This window comes from Magnolia sinica, chromosome 17, assembly GCF_029962835.1.
Source record: "Magnolia sinica isolate HGM2019 chromosome 17, MsV1, whole genome shotgun sequence".
Taxonomy (NCBI): domain Eukaryota; kingdom Viridiplantae; phylum Streptophyta; class Magnoliopsida; order Magnoliales; family Magnoliaceae; genus Magnolia; species Magnolia sinica.
In genome coordinates this window covers 25,517,228-25,524,283 of record NC_080589.1, presented here as the reverse complement: position 1 = coordinate 25,524,283, position 7,056 = coordinate 25,517,228, and positions in this window count along the sequence as shown.

The following is a 7,056-nucleotide window of genomic DNA, read 5'->3' as shown; positions in this document are numbered from 1 at the left end:
AATCTTGATATTAATTTTCGAATATATTCTGTGTTTATAATCTTAGTAGTGAAGTTGACTGTCACTTTCATGAAAAGCTCGAGGATCATCTGTATGTGCATCTATCATTCAAGGATCAGCTTACTGATATATTCACCAAATCACTCTCTAGTTTTCATCTACGCATGACAGATATCAATGCTTCAGCTGGAGGAGTGCTATTATGGTGTATTACCTTTTATGATAGTCTCTCATATTATCATACTTTTCTTATTTTTATAAATAGAGAATGGGAGGGAAAACCCTATCTTCCACTATTACATGGCAAGTGTCGATTGGACTACAAAAATGAATTCATGGTAGAAAATGAATTCATAGTCCACAAGCAGGGCCATGTAGATTAGAATAAGATCCGTTTGCCGAAGGCAGGGCCCACCATGATGGTCGTTTTCATTTTTCTGCAAAGATGATCCTATCCAACCATCTAGTTTGGAAGATCCTTTTTATTTTTATTTGCTTGATGGGAACGTCCTGTCCATATACCATGGCCTTGTTTTGCTCTTAACCATTTATTTATAAGTCGCTGATTGAAGAGTTGGAAACTTTTTATTTAGGAGGAACTCTTTGGATCATCCTAGATGTAACAATCCGATTAACGGTGTGGATCATTGCACAATGGGATATGTGAACTAGGAGAAATGACAAGACCGAAATCGTATACAACGGGTAAAACACCCAAGCTATGTGGGATCTGCTATGTTATAAATGTAAAATCTACTCCATCCATCAGGTGAGAATCGTTATTTTCAGTCCATACAGAAGATGAACCCGATGAAAACTCACATGGGCCACACCAATGGGAACAATATAAAATTGCTCCTAAAATCACTTAGTTTACACGGTGTAGGCCTGCCTTTGTTTGGGTGTTTTTTTTATTTATTTTTTGTTATCAAGCTAATTTTTGTATTTTTCTCTTCATCTGATGAGTCAGCCCTGATTAACAGGTTTGATGAAAGATAAACACAATCACGACCCCATACAAACCTATGGTAGGCATACCATTCTCATTATTTCTTGTGGTACGGCGCATCTGATTTGTGGGTCTAGCTTATTTTTGGTCTTCGGGCTTAGCATCAAGGACGGAACATGATAGACGGAGTGGATTTTATATATACAACATGGTGAGTCCCACAAACTTGGGTGTTTTACCCACCATGTGTTTTAGAGGATTCCAATCCTCCATCAGTCTTAGTTTTTGGGATTTTGAATTATGATTTTAAGCTCCAACGATAATGTGCACATATTTCCCATTGTTGGAACCTGTTTGGCAGGAATCTAACAAGCATTTCAAAATTGTCAATTTTCAAATGTCCACTTTGAAAGGCGGGGAGAATAATGACAAATCTCGATATTGGCAATTTCCTGGAGGATTTTCAGATTTTTGGCATTTTTCTTTTGATATTATTAGGAAAATCTTGCTGAAAATAAATTACGAATTTTACCACAAAATTCCTTAGGAATCAACATTTTACCAAATAAGCCTCCATGGTTAAAATTACAGGGAGGTGCTTTTTGATAAAGAATTACAAAAAGCTCTCGTCAAATATATTTTTTTGCTTTAAAAATTAATTAGAGTTGAGATTTTTGGGGATCACATGATATGTGCATGACATCCAAGCTATCCAACATATGCACTCCACCATGATGATTGCTCAAACCAAAAATCAGGCCAACCAAATCATCAGATGGGCCACCTTGAATTTGGATGTTTTGAGCGGTGCATATTAGTTTTTATGGATTGGCCCACCTTGTGATTGGATCCCCGATTTTTATTTCACCTGATAACCATGTTAGTGTGCACCTGTTGTATGGCTCAACAATTCCGGATTCTCCACTTTGCAAAATTTTTTTTTAAAAAAAAAAATGCAAATTTTCCTTTAAAAAAGCACTGCCCGGGAATATGGGCTCCTGGAGGAGTTATTTGGTAAAATCGGAATCAGGGAGGCATATTACAGTAAAAATCCCAATGAACTATACAATTTTTATAAATAATAAAATATAATTTAAAATTTTGAAATATAGGTAAAAATGAATTAAGATAGACTTTTAAATATTTGTTTTTTTTTTTTTTTAATTGTATGATAAAATCACGATAATTTTATTTTTTTTTTAAATGCCAAGATTTTAAGAACTCCTTTGACAATATCATTTGACGAATTTTCTGTGAAAATATGGTGACATTTTTCAAATCTCCTTATCTCTGGTCACAATGTTATGGGAACACTGACTCCTGGTGCAGGCTCTGTGCTCAGTGTCCTATTGCGAACTTCGATGTTCTTAATAAAATACAATAGAGTCATATATACTCAAGTTGCCTATGACACCTGATACTCAGGTATTAAGAAATTCTACACATGATTGTGGAGCCCACAATCATAAGTTTAGATTGGTTGAACATTCCTAACCTCTGATTCGTGGAAGCGCCACTTGGCTGTGACCCCGGAATGACCTATGTGGGTGAGACCTTGGCCACAGGGCCCACCTCAATGTATTCATTGTTTATCCATGCCGTCCATAATCACTGTACCCCATGGTGTGGTCCACCTGAAATTTATATCTTCTTCATTTTGAGACAATGACCTAAAATAAGCTGGAAAAACAGATGAACGGCATGGATATACAATGCATGCATCGAGGTGGGCTCCTACGGTCAGGGTCTCCCCCACATCGTGGTTAGCCAAATGTACATCAATCCTATAGTCAACTAAATAAATAAGTTTAATTTCGGGTCCATTATACATCTACATTGGTTATCATAATTTGGATGGTTTAATTTGAAAACTTGGCAATTTCTAAGTGCCTGCATATCATCCATTACACTTGGCCAGAGTATAAAGTCTTCCTCGGAAAATATTCTAATGAAGATGCTTTGATTCGATCTTACTCGGCTGGGGATATGGTCGGTCCAGATTATTGGTTATAGATGATCCATGATAGGACCCACCAATTGAACGGCTGGTACATGGGATTTGCAAATTCCAAAGCAATTAAAATAGTGAGAAAAACTAAGATGGTTTCCAATTTTATGAAAGGGAACGGATCCTGTCTATGTTGTGGGTACCATACCATTAATTTTATAGATACGAGGTTCAGCAATCGTCATCACATCAGGATTTGGTTCGACTGTGATCCCACTATCACCTACTAGAGTTAGATTTGTACTTGGTGGGCCCCACAACCTGATCGTTCCATTTTCAAAAGTTAATGAATTTCATTTTCAGGTGGGTCCTCTACAATCGTTTGTGGAATGAGCTTATTCTACAAATGTCTGGCGGGTCCACCGAGTTGTATGTATGGTGTCAAACCCATTGCCACCCAACCATACAAGTGGGATGGCCCAAAAATCTTATCAATACAGCCATCATGTGGATCACCTGGTGAGTTTTTTTTTTTTTTTTGAATGGTTGCCCATTCTATGTTGGGACCCAACCGATGATTGTATGGGCTGGTAAATCGCAATATCATGAGGATACATTTTCTTTACATTACTAGGATAATTGGTGAAACAAATAGGCCATTATTATATAGACATGGGACAAGATCCAGCTTAGAACATTGGTACCAAGTGTAGGGTTGTCCATGGGCCTGGTTGGCCTTGATTTTTAACCCAAGGCCTCAGGAAATCTGGACTATCCTAACTAAAGGCCCAATGCAAATGGATATACCTATACATCACCTTGGCTGGGCGATCGTAACCATCTAATTTCACACATTTGGTTAAGATCACCAGCCCTTTTAACCATTCATCTAATATACATCAATTGGATGGTCAGGATTATATGATTAGTGCTCTTTTAAGGCTTTGCTCCAACACAATTGACCTACAATTTGTAGCTTCTGGAATCATGCTCATACACACCTCATATACGACTAGAAAGAACGAACATCGTTCGGATTCATGTTGGAAGTTATGACATGATCTCGATGATGGCTGCCAATCTAAAGCAACCCTCATTTATTTGGGTTGGGGGACGGTAGTGAGAGCATAAAACTCTTATAGATACGATGTAATAGATAATCACATGGATTGATTACAATCGAGCGTTATTGAATAGTCTATCACATAAGTTGATTATAATCAACAAGTTGATTAAAATTAGGGTTGCTTAATGGGTTGAGCTTAATTCAAGCAAAAGTAAAATGGAATAAGCTCAGCCTAAACATCACAGAGTCCAGCCCAAGCCAACCTTATGCCAAGCATGTTGACAGCCCTAATTACAATCTACAAGTTGACAAGATGAGCTGGACATGTTGCAAATGGCATAATTTTGATTGACAAGATAGGAGATGGCATAAATAAAAAGCTGAATTTATTGAGAGATGCTTTAGATTTGAAATGATTAGAAGTTTAATTGGACTAAAATAGAGCATATGGAGAACAATTTTAACAATAGTAAAAATGAAAGTATAAATTAGTTAAAATTGTTGACCAAGTAGTTTTTCAAAATGACCATTTTTTTAATATCTTGGGTCAATGATTATGAGAGTGGAGAGATTGAGAAGGATGTTGCCTGAGTTGAAAAAATGGAAACATGCTTCTAGAATTTATATAGTCATTGTGTACCGCTCAAATTGAAGAATTTTTTTATAAGATAGTTATAAAATTAATCATGCTTTATGGGACGAAATGTTGGGTAGTTAAATAACAACATTATCATATAATGGGTGACTAAAATGAGGATATTCAGATATATGAGTGGCAAGACGATGAAGAACAAAATAAAAAATTAATATATTTGAGAGAACTTAAAAAGTAACACCAATAGATAATAAGAAGAGAAAAAGTAGACTTAAATGGTTTGGCCATATGCAACGGAAATCAAGAACTATACCAACTATAAGAAGTTAATTGGTACAAGTTAAAGGTTCTTAATGTGCAAGGGAAAGGCTCGAAAGGGCACCAATGAAGCTAGTAAGAAGAGATTTGATGACATTTGAAAGAGTGGAATTGTGGAAAAGGGTTCATGTGACAAACCCAAATTAGTCGAGATAATGCTTAGATGATGATGATGAGTTTGTTGGCTTACATAGCTCCCTTAGAGCTATAGTTCTGTGATTCAAACCATTATCTAATACAATGCATAGTTGACGGACCTTCTTTAAAAACTCTATAAGATGATAAGATCTTAATCCATATATTAATGGCCAAAAAAAAGTAGGTGGACTATTTTTAAAAAAATAGCTTAATGTTAGACAGGTTATAAAATTTTCAATCGATGAGATTTCTTTTGGACAATCCTTACAAATGGTGAAGCTCATGAACAAACAACTTGAATCATTAAAACATCCCACATGCATGGAATCCTGAGTCTCAATGTAAGACTATGTATTTTTTCTTTATTAAGTTGAGAATTTGTGTGTGCCACCAACTAGGCCAATCCCTAATAACATGGACCATTGGATAGGACATGTCCACCATGTATTGGACCTGCCTCCAATGTCACCTACTCAGAAGATCACAACTAATCAAATAAGAGCCTTCAAAGTGGACAATTATACAAATCTTACTTGAACCATCCATTTATCATGCTCTTATGTGCACGGTTCCCATGATCTAATTAGGGTTCCGTTTGGGTCATGTGGAGTCTACACTGGACCGACCCACCATCCAATGGTCACCCTTCATCAAAGTTAGACATCATGGACTCAATAGATAGATGTGCACTCCAATAAGATAGGAAGAATTTTTTTTTAAAATTATGGCTCTTATACAATGGCCATATATAAATATAAGTGGTGGTTTATACTTTTACCTTTACAATTAATTTTATGACAAAAGCCGAAAAATCAATATCAACAAGGATATGTGAAGATATTTTAAATAAAGCAATGCATGTGTATAACTCCTTCCTCTCCCAATTTCTCTCCACCTTTTCTCTTCATTTCTACCTCCATGCGCCAAACCCCTAGTCTTAATTAAATAAATCAGTCTTATGCCAAAATAGAAAACTTAAAACCTCTGAGATAGGGGGAAAAAAAAAAGAGAGCACAAAGATAAACCAATTCATGTAAACTGGGCATACTTTCAAATAAAGCTATAAAATAAAAAAGACATACATTTAGTAAAATATCAAGTATCCATGTGTGAATTTTCACATAGGGTTCATAATAGTAGATGACTAGCAAAATAAAGTTGTGGATGAAAAGTTTGGTCCTAATTGAGTGTAGGGCCAATCATGGTTTGTTTATGGCATGCAATATGTGCATTAGAGTCACCCCATCATGAAAATTGGACTCCCCAAATCAAACCAACAAGTAGGCCCCACATAAATGTTTTTAAATGGTGGTCCATTGTTTTCTATATTTTGGATAGCTTCAATGCCACACACACACAATGGTGAGCTCTATTATTATGCTCTTAATTAGTTATATGAGCTTTCATCTACAACTCGGTGAGTGTGACAAATTCTCCTTGCGAAAAATTTATGCAGTATGTGAATGATGAAAAATTACCTATAAAAAGAGAAAATGCCTTAATTTTTAGAAGTTTATACACCTAGCTTGTTTGCTTGAACGTGCACAATTTTCCGTTTAGGAAATTAAAATAGTACAATCTACATTTATGCCCCACTAGGCGATGATTTAGGCCGAGAATTTGCATGTATGAACCCAATTTAGATGATAGGTTGGTGTGAACTACAAATCAATCAATGAAGATTTGGATATCAATTCCCATATTAAAATTTATATAACATGCAAGTGACTCATAACCTCTACCCCACCATGTAACGATCTAAGCCATCCATCTATATGTTTCCACTTAGATGGGATACATCAATAGAAAGTGGAGTTATAAACATGAGGAATGCTACATGGATTAGTGCAAATTATCATTATGGGAGTTTGCATTTCTATTGCCACATGTATGCCAGCTATCTTTTTCCAAGAACATGTAACCAGTCTATACATATGCGAGAAGGGAGCTATGTAATAAAAAATATATAGACCCAACATTTATATATATATATATATATATATATATATATAGATATATGTTAAATCTAGCTTGTCTATCAG